Source organism: Musca vetustissima, unplaced genomic scaffold (genome assembly GCF_032173495.1).
Source record: "Musca vetustissima isolate MV318-11 ecotype Yass unplaced genomic scaffold, APGP_CSIRO_Mvet_v1 utg76569, whole genome shotgun sequence".
Classification (NCBI taxonomy): domain Eukaryota; kingdom Metazoa; phylum Arthropoda; class Insecta; order Diptera; family Muscidae; genus Musca; species Musca vetustissima.
In genome coordinates this window covers 60455-79272 of record NW_026874671.1, presented here as the reverse complement: position 1 = coordinate 79272, position 18818 = coordinate 60455, and the positions used below count along the sequence as shown (strand labels likewise).

General features: G+C 34.7%; 2 long non-coding RNA genes across 2 annotated transcripts; one reads left to right on the top strand and one right to left on the bottom strand.

Annotated features, from left to right (window-relative positions):
* Positions 1-7726: 7726 nt before the first annotated feature.
* On the top strand, positions 7727-8839 carry LOC133335802 (uncharacterized). Its single transcript, XR_009754535.1, has 2 exons — positions 7727-7925; positions 8783-8839. It is a non-coding gene; the product is annotated as an uncharacterized LOC133335802 (long non-coding RNA).
* Positions 8647-8936, bottom strand: LOC133335795 (uncharacterized). Its single transcript, XR_009754534.1, has 2 exons — positions 8907-8936; positions 8647-8839 (listed from the first exon to the last, which is right to left on the bottom strand). It is a non-coding gene; the product is annotated as an uncharacterized LOC133335795 (long non-coding RNA).
* Positions 8937-18818: the final 9882 nt, after the last annotated feature.

Below are 18818 nucleotides of genomic sequence, written 5' to 3'. Positions count from 1 at the left end.
ACAATATAATTGGTGTCAATTTAAAGGTCAACCACTCCTCTTGTATTTATTGTCAACTTCTCGGGTCTACATCCTCTACGGGTAAATATATACGCCATAGAATACAAATTTTGTCATTTTTCACACAAAAGTCAGGGTCCATTTGACCCGATAAATATTGACCGATTTTTATAAAAACAGGCATGCTTATTCTTTGGCCCGATCCCCCTCTACATGCAAAATTTCACGATGTTCGGGTCATTATTGCGGCCTCTGGAGCGACCAGAAAAACCGACAAAAATGTAGTATTTGGTCCATTTCATCCCCTAAATATTAACCGATCTTTCCCAAAAACAATAGGGGTCTTCATTGGCCAGAACCCATCCTACATGCAAAATTTCGTGAAGATTGGTCCATAACTGTGGCCTGTATCGGACGGACGGACGGACACACATGTCTAGATAGACTCAGCTAGTCGAGATATGACGATCGGTATGCCCAAAGGTGGGTCTAGGACCAATATTTCGCGGCGTTACAAACTCTTGGGGCTGCACAAAGCTATAATACCCTGACAACATAGTTGTGTAGGGTATAAAGTAGTTTGATTATCTAATATTTCACAAAAGTTCAAAATGACCGCTTTTAGGCAATATAGGTATAGCACATGTGAATACGGGGAATGAAAGAGGGGAGGAAGCAGCTACTATGATTAATAAACGTAGTTCTATGTGGTACAAAAAGTCACCAAATTTTAAAAAAGCTGTGTCATAATATACACAATTGTTTTTGTACTTGAAATTGAAAAACGGGCAAAATGACTGCCTTCGGCAATCTAGTGTTAATATCGTATCAAGTACGTCTATGGCTTGAAAAATAGCTGAAACAATACAAACGTACTAAATACATGTTTGAGTTGAAACAAAAATTTGGATTCAAACTACAAAAGTCTTTTATTTGCTTCTAAATCCAATATAAAATACACCAATCTACACATACTTCGATAAATTAATAACCGGGGTCAAAAAGTCTTCATATTGTTATAAAAAGTCTGATTTTTATGATGTAAGGAATTCATCTCTTTAAATAAATGCAGTTAGAAGTCCACAAAATAGTTTATATTCATTTACATAAGTCCATAAAAGTATCAAATTACGCTTGTTAAACTTCGTCCTATTCGCAAAATGTTTTTGGTATTCACTCCACAGTATTTTCTGGAAGACAATAGTGTTAGTCAATGAATAATATCATCATCAATCTCAGTCACTTTGAAGCGATTATGTTATCTTAGGTATTATTATGGGCCAAATTTCAACTCAATCTAATGTATTTGAAGCAGAGCATACATATTTACAAAATAGAGTATGTATATTAGGGTTATGACTTTTTAACTTTTTTTTCACAACATCGATTTAAACTAGTAGGAATAAATGAGCTTTTTCCCTTTGCGATTAATATGATATTTGTGCACACCAAACCCTAAACAATTTCAAAGCACTTTACCATGCCATGCAAGGCCTCTTGACCATTTTATATTTAGGTCAATGACAACTATTGACTGATTGAAATAGAATTTAGATTTTTTTCCATCACTGCTGAGGAAATTGAGAATGACATGTACGATGAATAGATAGATCGATATTTAAACTGATTGAGTGATTGAATGCGTGATGATTTGTGTTTGAATAAAAATAAAATAAATTTTGAATATGCCATTTGAATATTGTTGTTGGTAAATTATATTTATTGAATTAGAATAGATTTTAAAGGATTATAACAGCCAAGTTTTTTTTTCATCAAGGCGTGGATTTTTAAAAGAATATTTTTTTAAATGTTTATTAAGGGGTTGATTTGTTAAAGAAACATTTTTAAGGTTTATCAAGGCGTGGATTTTTAAAAGAATATTTTTTCAAAGGTTTATCAAGGCGTGGATTTTTTAAAGAACATTTTTTAAAGGTTTATCAAGGCGTGGGTTTTTTAAAGAATATTTTTTTAAATGTTCATCAAGGGGAGGATTTTTAAAGGAATATTTTTTCCAAAGGTTTATCAAGGCGTGGATTTTTAAAAGAATATTTTGTTCAAAGGTTTATCAAGGCGTGGATTTTTAAAAGAATATTTTTTTAAATGTTCATCAAGGGGTGGATTTTTAAAAGAATATTTTTTTAAATGTTCATCAAGGGGTGGATTTTGTAAAGAATATTTTTTAAAATGTTCATCAAGGGGTGGATTTTTAAAAGAATATTTTTTTCAAAGGTTTATTAAGGCGTGGATTTTTTAAAGAATATTTTTTTCAAAGGTTTATCAAGGCGGGGATTTTTAAAAGAATATTTTTTTCAAAGGTTTATCAAGGCGGGGATTTTTAAAAGAATATTTTTTTTTCAAAGGTTTATCAAGGCGGGGATTTTTAAAGAATATTTTTTTTCAAAGGTTTATCAAGGCGTGGCTTTTTTAAAGAATATTTTTTCAGGGTCTTCAAGAGGCGTGGCTTTTTTAAAGAATATTTTGTCAATGGTTTATCAAGGCGTGGGTTTTTTAAAGAATATTTTTTCAAAGGTTTATCCAGGCGTGGGTTTTTTAAATAATATTTTTTCAAAGGTTTATCAAGGCGTGGCTTTTTTAAAGAATATTTTTTCAAAGGTTTATCAAGGCGTGGGTTTTTTAAAGAATATATTTTCAAAGTTTTATCCAGGCGTGAGTTTTTTAAATAATATTTTTTCAAAGGTTTATCAAGGCGTGGGTTTTTTAAAGAATATTTTTCAGGGTCTCCTCAAGGCGTGGGTTTTTTAAAGAATATTTTTCAGGGTCTCCTCAAGGCGTGGGTTTTTTAAAGAATATTTTTCAGGGTCTCCTCAAGGCGTGGGTTTTTTAAAGAATATTTTTTCAAAGGTTTATCAAGGCGTGGATTTTTAAAACAATATTTTTTCAAAGGTTTATCAAGGCGTGGATTTTTAAAACAATATTTTTTCAAAGGTTTATCAAGGCGTGGATTTTTAAAACAATATTTTTTCAAAGGTTTATCAAGGCGTGGATTTTTAAAACAATATTTTTTCAAAGGTTTATCAAGGCGTGGATTTTTAAAACAATATTTTTTCAAAGGTTTATCAAGGCGTGGATTTTTAAAACAATATTTTTTCAAAGGTTTATCAAGGCGTGGATTTTTAAAACAATATTTTTTCAAAGGTTTATCAAGGCGTGGATTTTTAAAACAATATTTTTTCAAAGGTTTATCAAGGCGTGGATTTTTAAAACAATATTTTTTCAAAGGTTTATCAAGGCGTGGATTTTTAAAACAATATTTTTTCAAAGGTTTATCAAGGCGTGGATTTTTAAAACAATATTTTTTCAAAGGTTTATCAAGGCGTGGATTTTTAAAACAATATTTTTTCAAAGGTTTATCAAGGCGTGGATTTTTAAAACAATATTTTTTCAAAGGTTTATCAAGGCGTGGATTTTTAAAACAATATTTTTTCAAAGGTTTATCAAGCCGTGGATTTTTAAAACAATATTTTTTCAAAGGTTTATCAAGGCGTGGATTTTTAAAACAATATTTTTTCAAAGGTTTATCAAGGCGTGGATTTTTAAAACAATATTTTTTCAAAGGTTTATCAAGGCGTGGATTTTTAAAACAATATTTTTTCAAAGGTTTATCAAGGCGTGGATTTTTAAAACAATATTTTTTCAAAGGTTTATCAAGGCGTGGATTTTTAAATAAATCTGAACCGATTTTCAGGAAACTTAGCACATATCATTCGAGGCCTAATTCATTACGCTGTGCCAAATTTCGTGCAAATCGAAAGATATATAGGGAATTTGGTACACCATTTACCTTAAATCGGACGAAAATATATATGGGAGCTATATCTAAATCTGAACCGATTTTCAGGAAACAAAACACACATGATTCTAGACCTAATTCATTACGCTGTGCCAAATTTGGTGTAAATCGAAAGATATATAGGGACTTTGGTGCAACATTTACCTTAAATCGGACGAAAATATATATGGGAGATATATCTTAATCTGAACCGATCTTTCCCAATTTCAATAGGGTTCATCCTGGGGCCAAATAAGTGCCCTATGTCAAATTTCATCCAAATCGGATCATAAATGCGACCTGTACTTTGTTCACAAAAATACATGGACGGACGGACAGACGGACATGCGTAAATCGACTCAGAAAGTGATTCTATGCATATTCTCAAAAGGAACCCTGTATCTATCTCGTTTCCTTTTGCCTGTTTCAAACATATGCACAAAGACATAATACCCTGTACCACAGTGTGGTGAAGGGTATAATTATTTAATATTCTATTCCGCACAGCTCGCCATCTAAGGCAATGTGAATAAATATCCCTCCTTTTAAGGAGGGAAATATCCACTTAGGACATTTTTGATACTCTAACAAAAATAAGTATAAATTACTACAACTCAAGTGTGTACTTTCATTAATGTCATTCATCATTTTTGCATTTTTGTTTTTCGTACATTCGGCGTTTGTTATCATCCAACCAACAACAACAACACCACCTACACCCCTCTCACATAACTGAGTTTTATCTTCAACAAATTTTGGGTGTGCGCTACGAACTGTTTTAGCAAGCAGCAACGCCAAGGACATTTCTTTTTTTCGTTTGATATCATTTCGTTTTTTGTTATTATTTTAATTTTTGTTTATGTGAAGGAGTGTACGTATATATGTGTGTCTGCATGTATAAGTGCAAAAGGAATTGACCCAGACCAAAGGATTATGGTGAGGTTACATATAACTTTTGTATAATTGTTTTTTTAGAAACAATAAAAAAATCGCATGACCTCAAACTTTAAATTAAAATATTTGAATGAGTTTTGTTCTTTATTTTCGGAAGTGACATACTAAATAAAAACCGAGAGGGATAATGGGAATAAATACCAATTATGTATGAAGAAAAAACGACAAGAGATTTTATCAGTTAAAAATGTGCATAAATAAATTAAAACGGATTGAAAGTGTCATTTACGAAGTGGTTTTAATCATTGGAATAATCACAAGGATTGAAATTGAAATAAAAAAAACTAAAAATATTTAAAAATAATGATAAACGTGTATGAAGAAATTTAATAAACTGACCAACTTGTATGACAGTATTTATAACACTCCTGCGGGCCACATACGTATACGTTGGGCCACCAGAAACCCCACTTCCAAACTGACTGTGGGCAGTTCCGCTTAAAGTTTCACTAACATTTAAATAAGAAAATGCTATTTAACCGTGATTAGCATTATTTCCTACCATTTTTGGAAAATATACCCAAGGCAATAAACTATCTATGATTATCCGGAGTACTAAATTATCATCCAACATCCAAATACCAAAAATTGGACGGAACCTTTATTTGGGTCCTATGTCAAAATATGTACCTACATTAAAACATTTTTGAAAACTTGGTTTCTGGATTGCCAAATTACAGGACACATGTAAAGAAAATGCTTCTAGGACCATATAAATACCGAAAATGAGCTCTATTTTTATATGGGACCATACACATCAGCATATGATAAAGGGTATAAAAATAGATAAAAATGCGTCTCTCACAAATATTTTTAGGATTTAAGCTCTCTGCGTTTACCCAATATGTGTTGGAGTCAATTCAGTACGCAATATAAGTACACATTTCAGAAAACTTGTCCCTACTTTAGTTCTACACGTCAAAATTAATGCCTACTTACTTTCTTAGCTGGCATGTGGCAGAACATTTGTTCCATCAGCCGAGCATAAAAAGATTTCCGGGCTCGTCGGTATTTGCAAAATTCTTCCAATTTGGAAGACCATGTTCGCCAATGTTGTCTTCCACTTGATCTTTCCACCTTATTCGTGGCCTTCCTCTCCTGCGAGAACCATCATTTGGCACGCTTTATATGCCTTTTGTGCTCGGGTGCGGTCCTCGTCCTCGGGGGTCCTCGTTCATTCTCACAACATTACCTGTCCAACGTTGTCGCTGCAGCTCGATATGTCTGACTATGTCGATGTCCGAGGTTAGATGACACAGCTAGTGGTTCATTTGACGGCCATATTCACCGTCGACGCTAGTCGGCCCATATATCATCTGCTTGTGTCATAGATGCTTGGCCCATAGATCATCTGCTTCTGATCCATACAACAGCAAGTGTAACGTCTTGTTGAGGATGAGTTTGGTCTGGCGAGAGTTGGTCTTGTTTCTGAATTGCTTACTCAGACCCTAGTAAAATCTGTTGGCCAACACTATTCTTCACTGGATTTTAAAGCTGATGTTAATAGTTTTGTTTATGGCGTCGAAGCTGTAGTTTTCAAGTTTCATAGGTGCTCCGAGTCTACTGGACGTCTTGCGCGTTGATACCATCAGCTTGGTCTTCTCGCCATTTACTGCCAGACCAACTTTGGCAGACTCCTTCCAAATTTGTTCCAAGGTCGCTGTTGCCGCTCGCAATGTTTGACCGATTATGTCGATATCGTTGGCTCCGGTTGATTCTTTCCGACTTTAACTGCTGTCTCTGTGCCAGTTAAAGTTATCCTGAATAGCCGTATTAATTTTGCGGGACTGCCGAACGCTGACATGACTTTAAACACCTCTGAACGCATAGGGCTATCGAATGCGGCTTATAGTCGAATGCGTCGATATATTTTTAGTGGGTCTTTTCCAGGATTTGGCGAAGTGTGAAAATCTGGTCTATAGTGGATTTGCCTGGTCTGAAGCCGCATTGATAAGATCCAATAATATCATTGACCATTGACTTCAGTCGTTCACTCAGCACGCTGGATAGCACTCCATATGCGATGCAAAGGTGACTAATTATGAAGCCGTTGGTACATATCGTACATATCCTGTTTTGTGCACGGAACACAGGATGCTGAGGTTCCAGTTGCTGCAGCGTCGCCACCTGCAGATTTATTATTCTTCAGCCAATTGATTGCTATTCTGACCTCATCTTGGCTAGGAGGTATACACTCTCTACCGTCATCTGGGGTATCTTCTTCACCGCCACTATTTCATACCAGAATCTTTCAAAATGCTCCTTCTAGATCCTCAACACGCTGTCTGTATCTGTCACAAGGTTTCCTTCTTCATCTCTACAGGAGGATGAGCGTGCACTAAAGCCTTCGGTTTGGTGTTTTACTCGTTTGCATAATATCCGGACTTCATTCTGATTCCTGTACATCTCGATTTGCTCATGCTCACGTTTTTTGTTCTTTCTTTTTTCCTTTCTTCCATTCTTTCTTTCTTCTGAAAATAAGTTTCTCCTCTCTCTTTCTCCCGATAATTCTATATCGCACTACGTGTTGCTCCTTTTTGCACGGTTGGCTCTAAACGCTCCATTTTTAACCTCGGTGGTATTACGACCATGGGCTTCTTGATATCCAATTGTTGCTTTTGCTGCAGTTTATAGGGAGTGAGCTATTCTTTGCCATTGTTCTTCTATATCAGGACAAGGAGTGCTTTCGCAGTTGAGTCAGTTCAGCTGTGTGGGCTTTTGCTACTTGTTGTGTTTGCAGGTTTTCGACGTCGAATATCCGTGTTACATTAGATCGCACCTTTGCTGCTACATTAAGACGAGTGCTACAAGGTTATGGTCCGAATCGATATTCACTCTGAAACACTGGATGAATGCCGAAACTAATCTTACATTTTATGAGATTTTTTACAATTTTTGGGTGTTTTACCAGATAGAGTTTTCTTATACAGTCGATATTTGCACAATTTATAGATCTCATATTTATAGGACTCACACAATACAGGATGAGATAAAAAAACTGCAATAAAGTCAAACGCCATAATTTGTACATTTTTTTTTAATTTTATTAAATAAATGCAAAAAAATGTCGAAAATAGCATCAAATTTTAGAATAAGTTTAGATTTTTTCGAATTGGTCACCTTTGGCACGAATTATGGCCTTCAAACGGCCAATGAAACCGTCACCAACTGCCCGAATGTTGTTCTGCGGTATTTTGGCCCATTACCGTCGAAGCGCTTGCTTGAAGTGATCGACACTTTGGTATTTTTTAGTGTCAAGTTTGCTTTCCCAAAATAATCCAGACACAATAGTCCAACGAATTGGTATCCGGAGATTTTGGTGGCCATTGTGCGCTGGAAATGGAACGAGGAACCTCATTTAGTAACCATTCTTGGGTGGCGCGTGTTGAGTCCTGTTGGAATGTCAAGGTGTGCGGCCAAAATGTTTGCGTGCCCAAGGCTTTAATACACCCTCCACAATATTTTCACTATAATATTCGGCATTTATTCTGATGCCACGGTCGATTAATACGAGCGGAGAGCGAAATTCGGTTGTTATGACAGCGCTTGAGTTCTGGTGGCCAACCGAAGGTGCACATTTTCAGCTGACTTCTTTGCCATATATACACGATCATTTTGTTTGTTTACAAACTGCTGTACAACAAATGTTTTCTCATCGGAGAAAACCAAATTCGACAGTTCACCACTTTCGCCCAAGCGAAGCAACATTTTAGCTCTTTGAGTCTATTTTCATACTGTTGCCGTGTAAGTTCTTGCACTTTTTGGAATTTCAATGGCTTTACCCTGAGCTTATTTTTCAATATTTGCCGAATGAAATATGTTCAGCTCACGAGCCATTTTTCGGCCAGGGCAACGCGGGTTTCGGTAAAGTCGTTTCTTTACTTTTCGAACCATTTCTGCGGATGTTATTGTTTTCTTCCTCCCACTTCCTTGACGTCGGGATACGCTACCAGTATCACGGTAACGAGCGATGGTACGAGACACAAAAGATTTATTCACATTTAAATGCTGGAGTGCTCTAACGATAGCCACTTGTAGTTTTCCTGCCAAATATAAAGAAATCACAATATCGCGCTTGAATTCCATCACGAATAACTTTTTTCAAAATGCTTGTAAACGATATACTGAGCTGTCACTGGAATAATTTTAACAGCTGTCGGACGAGTGGCAGTTTTTTCATCTCACCCTGTATATTCCTAACCACATTATAGTATTTATGGCATATCACCTTACCCTAAATAGTTGAACATTCAACATAATAATATCACCTAACAATTAGTTGGGTCACTTAGTTATCTTAACAAAATGAAATACGCAAAAAAAAAAAAAAAAAAAAAAAAAAAAATTAACATGCGGTTGACTTTAGCACGTACAACACCAGTACACACAAACAACATTCACGCCAACAACAACATTGTATGAATGTACGAATGACAGCTAAGATAATGACAACAATAAATGAACAACACAAAAAACACAGATATACACTTAGTTGTATAAATACATGTATGAATGTTGGTATGTAGATATTTACATATGTACATGAAGAATGGAGACAAACAAAGAATTTGATTGTAACACATCCGACAAACATTCATACACATACCAAAAATGTGTTGGTACATTATCCAAATATATATTTGTGGCTATGCGGATAATGCCGCTTCTGTTTGCCATGACTGGTATTCATTCATCAGGCATAACTATAATGTGGAAAATTTGAAAGGATACACAGTTAGATTGTTTGTGGTCTTTAAAACATAAGAGGTATGCTCAATAAAGGACTAACAAAGCTATAGACCTGGGTTTTAACAAATATTTTCTCAAGGACTATTGACATTGATTTTTAAAGATTTTTTATTAGAGCTCTATTAGAGTCCTAGGCGTGGATTTTTAAAGAATATTTTCTAAAGGACTATTAGAGCCTTAGGCGTGGATTTTTAAAGAATATTTTCTAAAGGACTATTAGAACCTTAGGCGTGGATTTTTAAAGAATATTTTCTAAAGGACTATTAGAACCTTAGGCGTGGATTTTTAAAGAATATTTTCTAAAGGACTATTAGAACCTTAGGCGTGGATTTTTAAAGAATATTTTCTAAAGGACTATTAGAGCCTTAGGCGTGGATTTTTAAATAATATTTTCTAAAGGACTATTAGAGCCTTAGGCGTGGATTTTTAAAGAATATTTTCTAAAGGACTATTAGAGCCTTAGGCGTGGATTTTTAAAGAATATTTTCTAATGGACCAGCCATCCAAGGCGTGGATTTTTAAAGAATATTTTCTAAAGGACCAGCCATTCAAGGCGTGGATTTTTTAAAGAATATTTTCTAAAGGACCAGCCATTCAAGGCGTGGATTTTTTAAAGAATATTTTCTAAAGGACCAGCCATTCAAGGCGTGGATTTTTTAAAGAATATTTTCTAAAGGACTATTAGAGCCTTAGGCGTGGATTTTTAAAGAATATTTTCTAAAGGACTATTCGAGCCTTAGGCGTGGATTTTTAAAGAATATTTTCTAAAGGACTGTAAGAGCCTTAGGCGTGGATTTTTAAAGAATATTTTCTAAAGGACTATTCGAGCCTTAGGCGTGGATTTTTAAAGAATATTTTCTAAAGGACTGTTAGAGCCTTAGGCGTGGATTTTTAAAGAATATTTTCTAAAGGACTATTAGAGCCTTAGGCGTGGATTTTTAAAGAATATTTTCTAAAGGACTATTAGAGTCTTAGGCGTGGATTTTTAAAGAATATTTTCTAAAGGACTATTAGAGTCTTAGGCGTGGATTTTTAAAGAATATTTTCTAAAGGACTATTAGAGCCTTAGGCGTGGATTTTTAAAGAATATTTTCTAAAGGACTATTAGAGTCTTAGGCGTGGATTTTTAAAGAATATTTTCTAAAGGACTATTAGAGCCTTAGGCGTGGATTTTTAAAGAATATTTTGGCAACTGTTCAAGACCATGGTGATTTTCAGAAGTCGATGTATACATCAAAGTAATTAAATATAGTAGCAGTGTAAAAATTCTCTAGCCCATCCATCAAACGTCTACATTTTAATATGTTTATCCATCTTGTAAATCTGACAAAATTTCAAAAAATATGTTTGCAAACATTTTGGAATTTGAAACCTGACATATTTCGCTGTGTATAACAAAGCACATTCACCCACACAAACTACGCAACACAAATCTCAACACAGCAAATACAAACAAAATAAACATAAAGCACAATTTCCCTTAACCTCGATTTATGACCATTCCCGTTGTTGTTGTTATCGTTTTATACATATTTTGTTTTTGTATTTTTGGCTTTAAAAGAAATTAAATCTGACTGAATAAATTCAACAACAGCAGCTGGTGCAGCACCAGAAAATTGTTTGGGGGTATAAATACACAAAAAAAGAAAACTTTCAAACATGACAGGAGGGGTCAAATACATGAATACTGGTTGAGGCTTGTCTGTCAGAAAACGAATACAAAAGGCTGTTGCTGGCGCAATAAACCCTAGTCACATCAGCTCACTGCCATTTTCAAAGGAGTCATGGGTGGTCGGTCTACTATAAACTCAAGAACATACACACCCATACACACACACACAAATAATGATGAATAGGAGAACACACAGAGTCAGTGACTGACTGTACGTTCTCGGTGTGATTAAAAAAATATAATATTTTCTGCTTCAATCATTTTTAAAAATTTCTACTACATACACAAACATTACATTTAAAACAACGCAACAACAAATTTTGCACAGCCATCACTTCGCTTTTATTTCTAATAAAAACTAAATTACAAACGTTATGACTCCGTAAATCTAGGTTCGTCATGCACACAAAAAAGAAATTAGAAAAATGAATCGAGTCACATTACGGGTATATCGTTTGGAAACATTACAGTTTTTTCGCAGGGGTTATAAAACTTATTTATTTAATTTTGAATTCATTGAATTGCGCATACATAGGAGCGTATGAATATTGGATTAATATTTCAATAATACCCATACGCCACCATGCAATCTCTTAAAAATTTTTATTCGAATTTTGGAATAATCTATCAGGTCAGTAAAACATTTTATATCCTACTAACTATATTGGGAAGGTAGTATATATTTCTAAGGTGTGAATTTTTAAGGAATATTTCAAATATGTAGATTTATTTGGACTATTTCTAAGCCATACATTTTTAAGGAATATTTCCAAGGCGTGGATTTTTAAGGAATATTTTTGAGGCGTGGTTTTTTAAGCCAAGAATTTCGAAGAGTGAATTTACAAAAAATGTTTTCAAAGGCGTAGCAGAATTCAGGTATTACTTATGTGTTAGCCTCCGATTTGCGTACATTTATTACTTCTACCAATCCGATTCTGCATCTAACTTCACAAACGAGACTCTCCAATTTCAGGAAAAAATCAGTGTCATGTCATAAATATGTGTTGAAGCGAGTAAATTAGGCTGTGCTGAAATCATTTTATTTTGTCGAGGCATCTTCCGCTATTCTGCTGATATAAAAAGGGGAGGGAATTCCTCTGGGAGTCTCTCTAATCTAAATTCATCAGCTTCATCATATGTATTTTGATTTGAACTTCTAACACCATCCACAAATTATGGTTAGATTTGTTAGAGCATATTGGTGATCTGATTGAAGTCATAAGGAGGAATGATGTCATCGTTCTGTCAGCAGTGAAAATGTTTTCATTGGTTAAACATTTTCCCAATCCTTGACACTAAAAACATAAAATAAAATTTTACATTATGAAGGCATTTCCTATCCGTCAGATCGTTGTACATTATAACGTTTAGTCGAAATTTTTTAGTGGTCGAAGATCAACCTTTTTCTTCATGAACATCGCGTAATAACTCAAAATCTTGACCTATGGCGAGTTTTTCTTTCAGGTTCTTACTCTCGCCAAGGGCTGTCATCCCCACAGATCAGGAGCTGCATTTTTTGTCGCATTTTAAACGCATTTTAATGACATCAATAACTCGAGAGATTATTCTATTGGTCTTGGACTTTTAATTTATCGATTCAGTGTTTGGCTACAGTCTATACATACGGTTATTCCAATGCATTCCATGTCCTCGAACAGTTTTATAAAATCGAACGACTCCTCCATTTCCTGAAGTTACTTCATTAAAATAATAATGACTTAGTAAGGCTGAACAACATAGAGGAATTTGACCCTCTGATGACACTTGCAACATCCTTTAACGTAAATTGTGTGGTGATTACTAGGCCTTGAGAAACCCTTTACTTTAAACTGTCTGTCTCGTATGCTCTATTTTTATAGATTTAAAGAACTCACAAATCACTACCCCTTATAGGATATGTTTCTGCAATGCCTCTAAATCAGACAAAAGATTGAAAATCAATTTTAGAATGATTAGAGAGTGATTCAATTGTGCCCCCAATTTGCTCAAGTTGGTCCCGGCTATAACTTCCACTATTGTTGTACAGTTAAAGATCTCACATCTCCGACCACTTTATGGCCGATGGAATTTTCGATTCTTCGTCATTGAACATTGTGCTGACAGATAGACGCACGAGCAGGCAAACATTTGGTCACTTGGATTCAAAAATCAATATTTTTGATCGTATAAGCTCTACCTAGACTGCGCATATATCAAGGGGTTCTCATTGGGGATCAAATTTTCCACTCAAAAAATATCAATTTGGTCCATTTTGGGGTCCTTCCTAATTTTGGGAGGGGTTTCAATCAAAATCGATGCAATTACATGTTTTGTGTAGCAGATATTCTGAGTTTTCAGTGGGTAACAAATATTCCTATCAAGGAGACCCACAATACTCGGTGTCAAAAAAATTTAATTTTGTGATTTAATTCAAGAATGTAGGGACATTTCAAGTGAAAATCTCAAGAACTCTTGAAGATATAGCCGATTTATTGTGTCAGCATCAAGTGACGGCAAGAGTGATTCTTAAACTTTAAACGCATTTTTCTCGAAGTAGTGTTTTTACGAATGGGGTCACGATAACTCAAAAACAAATAATCCAATAGGTTCCAAATTTTTACACGTTTCTCTGGAAGTGTATAGCTATCGCACGAACTAGGATAAAGCCAATCGATGAAGAATTTCCTTTTTTAAGGTAGGCGAATTAAAAAAAAATAAATAAATTAAGAAATAAAATAACAATAAGGTCCGCCGTCCGTCAGCGAGGACATAGTTCATACGAGAACCAGACATGTACTCTTTCTAAGAGCTTTGGAATTACCGGATTCTGATGTTCCGGTGGCCGCCATCAAAAATAAGGACTTTTCTTTAATCACCAAAAAACAACAACAAAGCAAAAATGGGGATGGGGGAGGTAACCTTAACAAGAAAAAAAAGATATATAACCTCAGCCAATACTTTGCGGGGGTCTTTGGAATTACACAGGTTTTATTATTCGCTTTACAGAAGCTATATTTTTTTATCAAAGTGGTTTCGCATTTAACGTTGATCAAATTTGTTATTCCATTTGCTTCAAATTTAATTTACAACTTTATAAAATACTGACTTTTTGTGAGGGAGGGACCAGAAGGAGAGGGACGACGGGCCTCCATTTCGGACTTAATCTAGGAAAAGACAATAGGTTGTGCGAAGTTTGGTTCAAATCTGACATTTCATTTGACTAATATTGGATTTATAAATACTGAAAACATTGACCTTTTAAGGGGGATGTACCAGAATGAGTGAACCAATGGGTCCTATCTTCGGACTTGATATAAGCTTGTCAAAGAAATCGTACATTCCATTCCCACTTTGTGGGGGAAGGAGTGGACCAATGGGTCCCATTTTCGGACTTGATCTAGGTTTGGTGCAGATAATGAATTGTACAAAGCTTGGTTCAAATCAAACGTTCCATTCGACTAATATTGGATTTTTAAACATTAGAAATTTTTACCATTGTCCGTACCAGAAGGAGTGGACCAATGGGTGCCATTTTCGGACTTGATCTAGGTCTAGTGAATATAATAGATTATGAAAATTTTTGTTCAAATAGGACTATCATTTTTTTTTGCACAATTTTGACGGACGGCCGGAAATTTGTAAATCGACTCCAACTTATCTGATAAGGATTTGGTCCAAGGATACATGGGGCTAAAACCATTATTATGATGAGGCATATTTCTATCGTAGCTATAAGGCTGATGGTATAAAAATGTCCTCGTTTTGTTAAACCTTTAACTTATTTTAATATTTTGGGGATTCCCATATTTTCAAAGTCCTAGAGTCATTTTCCAGTCTGAGTCATGGCCAGCACCCAGTTAATATTGCGATTGGGTATTTCGAATATATTATAGATATTTAGGGTATATGTACTTTCGGTCCGTCTGAACTTTACGACGTTGTTTGACATCCGAATATTATATAAAAATGTATCTCATACAATTTTATAGAATATTCGGATCCTCTTTTTTCCGTTTTTATTGATACATTTGTAAGAAATGTCAAAATATATACCAATGATTGTTTTTTTTGCCTGAACGTTGTCTACCTAAAACACTCTTCTCTACGAATTTAATGCCAGTTATTATTTGGTTAAAAGGTCACAAGTTATATGTATATTGGTTACGTAGAGGTATTCTATCATTTAAAATCCGCAGATGGTGAATTATATCCACATCGTTTGTTAATAGAGTTGTTCTATCTAGTTCAGTTAGCTGATCGCTCTTTTTAGTTCAGCTCTTTTGACTGAACTAGTTCGGTCTTCTAGTTCAGTAGTTCAATCGTTAGCAATTAAGCTCTTTCATTAATCTGTCGTTTGACTTCGGTCGTTCATTTAATAGTTCATCGCTCTCCGAAATGTTTAGTTGATAGTTTGTGTTCTTGGAAGATTCTGTGTGTGAATAAAAACAATTTTGTTTTCTTTTATTGCACTCTATGGCGAGGGTATTTAAAGGCAAAAATTAAGAACAGTTTATGTTTAGAATTGACGAACTTCTAAAGCGTGGAATAAAAAAAGGTTCCAAAGAATATGTGGAACGCAGATTTTTTAAATGAAAGGTTTCAGAATAATTGAACAGTTTCTTGCCAACATAAATTATAGGCAATATATTTATACCCTACACAACTATGTTGTCAGGGTATTATAGCTTTGTGCAGCCCCAAAAGTTTGTAACGCCGCGAAATATTGGTCCTAGACCCACCTTTAAGTATACCGAATATCTCGACTAGCTGAGTCGATCTAGACATGTGTGTCCGTCCGTCCGTCCGTCCGTCCGTCTGTCCATTATAATTTGTAAACACGATACAGGCCACAGTTATGGATCAATCTTCACGAAATTTTGCATGTAGAATGGGTTCTGGCCAATGACCTATTGTTTTTGGTAAAGATCAGTTAATATTTAGGGGATGAAATGGACCAAATACAAAATTTTTGTCAGTTTTTCTGGTCGCTCCAGAGGCCGCAATCGCGAAATTTTGCATGGAGAAGGGTATCGGGCCAAAGAATAAGCATGCCTGTTTTGATAATGATCGGTCAATATTTAGCGGGTCAAATGGACCCCGACTTTTGTGTGAACAATTACAAATTTTGTATTCTATTGCTTAGATATTTGCCCCTGAAGGACATAGACCCGAGAAGTTGATTGTATATCCAAGAGGAGTGGTTGACCTTTAAATTGATAATAATTATATGGTCGTACGTACTCAGATGTGGGAGTTACACTTAAATATTTACACTTACGTACTGAGATATTATTTAGTAACCCATTACCACACAATAGGGCGGAAATATGGCGCTGGTCACTCTGAAATTTTCCAGTTGTGGTCAAGGACAACGCCTAGTACTTTCGGGGATGATCAGATAATAATTTTGGGATGTAGTGGACCGAAGACTTAGTTTTTTGTGCTTTTTATACCAAATACTAAAATTTTGTCGGTTTTTCTGGTCGCTCCAGAGGCCGCAACAACGGTCCGAACATCGTGAAATTTTGCATGGAGAAGCGGATCGGGCCAAAGAATAAGCATGCCTGTTTGGAGAGAGATCGGTCAATATTTAGCGGGTCAAATGGACCCTGACTTTTGTGTGAAAAATGACACAATTTGTATTCTATGGCGTATATATTTACCCCTGAAGGACATATACCCGAGAAGTTGATATTATATCCAAGAGGAGTGGTTGACCTTTAAATTAAGACTAATTATATTGTTGTATGTGCTCGGATGTGGGAGTTACACCTAAATATTTACATGTATCTCCGTATTCGTATATTATTTAGTAACCCATTATCACTTGGGAGAGCGGAACTATAGCGCTGATCGCTTTGAAATGTTCCATGAGGTTCCAGTTATGGTCAAGGACAACGCCTATAATTTTCGGTGATGATCAGATAATAATTTTGGAATGAAATGGACCGAAAACTTAATTTTTTATGTTATTTTCGAGTCGATCTATAGACCTCAAATGAAAGCCGAACATCACAACACAACCCACGGTGAAGGGAATATGGACAATAGATGTACTGAATACACGTAATATTCGGAAAATATGTCAGTGTGAGGAAGAGGTGCTGTTTAACTCTAATCGGGCAAAAGGGTGCAAATATCACGAAATATTGCCCAGTATCGGAATAAACATCCGCAGAAAATTTGAGTTCCGTGGTAGTTGTGTAGGGTATCGTATGGTCGGCCCCGTCCGACTATACTGCTCCGCTCACTGGTTTTTATTATACTTTACTAAATGAAAGCGCTGCTAATATTACATGCAAAATAAAACTCGATCGGTGACTCTTCCATTTAGATCAAATCGAACTAGGTCAGTAAAACGCTCACATTTGTACTACAAGGAACGATTATTCCAGTCCATTCTTTTGATGAACTAAAAAGAACGAATTTGTAAGACCTAGTTCAATCGGTCTTTTAAGTGAATCGTTCATTTGAACTGGTTCGATCGTGAACTGTACAACTCTATTTGCTAATCACTGAAGAGAAAAAAATATTTGGAGATAATGGCGAAATTATCTCCAGAAAATATTTCGCAGAGGTATTATATTTTTCGAATTTTGAATTATATAAAGACTTATTTCGTAAAAAAATCGACTATGATTTTCCGATATACCATACAGATTTTTATTCATTTCATTTGTTATATCTGTTAGTCTTTTAAATATCCTTCAAAAATAAACCGCATGACAAAATAACTGTTGACAATTTCCATTTCTTTTACATTTACAAAGAAAAGAACAAAAAAAAAAAAAAAATCACTTTGTGTGTGTATTTAAATTGATTACCCCCACACGAGCACACAAACGCATGCATACACACACAAAATAAATTTGATACAAATCTCTTTTTAAGATGACAAATCAATAAACACTTTATATTTCTCCTACACGTGTCGTCGTATCAAAATAAACGATAAATTAATTCAATATCAGATAATTCTGAGAAATATAAAACGCAAATGAATTGCAAGCGAATTCAAAGAAAATCTAAATTTTGATGAATAAGGTTTAGAGGTGAAATTTAATTAAATTGAAAAAAAAAACACTTTTCATTTGAGTTGACTTTAATGTCAATAATTGAATGAAAAAATAAAATAATTAAAAACTTTTGACTTTAAGGTTTTCAATATCACTCTCAGATTACTAGTTATATTGCAATTGTTTGAAACTTTATTTATTTCAATTGTGTCTATTAATTTATGGGATTTTTGATTAGGAGAACAAAGACGGCACCAAAGGACCCTTGAAGTGATATTTTCTTAGTATTTAATATGATTTTGATACTCGTTTGAGAATCTCTTGTTTTAATTTATTATTATCTCTTGTTAGGCGAAAGAAACACAATTCTTTGAAAACTGTCTTGCCGTCTGCTTTGATGAAGGTTGACACTTGGGTTTTAATAAAGATGAATTTAATGCGTATTAAATTTAGAACAAATATGTTTTCTTGTTGTTTAGTATTTACTTAAAATCTAAGGATTACAATAATCCGATAGTAAGTAATTATAATAGGAAAAATCAAATAATGTGTATTCTGTGTCAATATTTTGTAAATCCGATTAGCAGTGATGACAATGTGTTTATGGGAAATTACAAAATTCCCTTAAAATTCCAGAAAAAAAATTTAAACCAGTGAA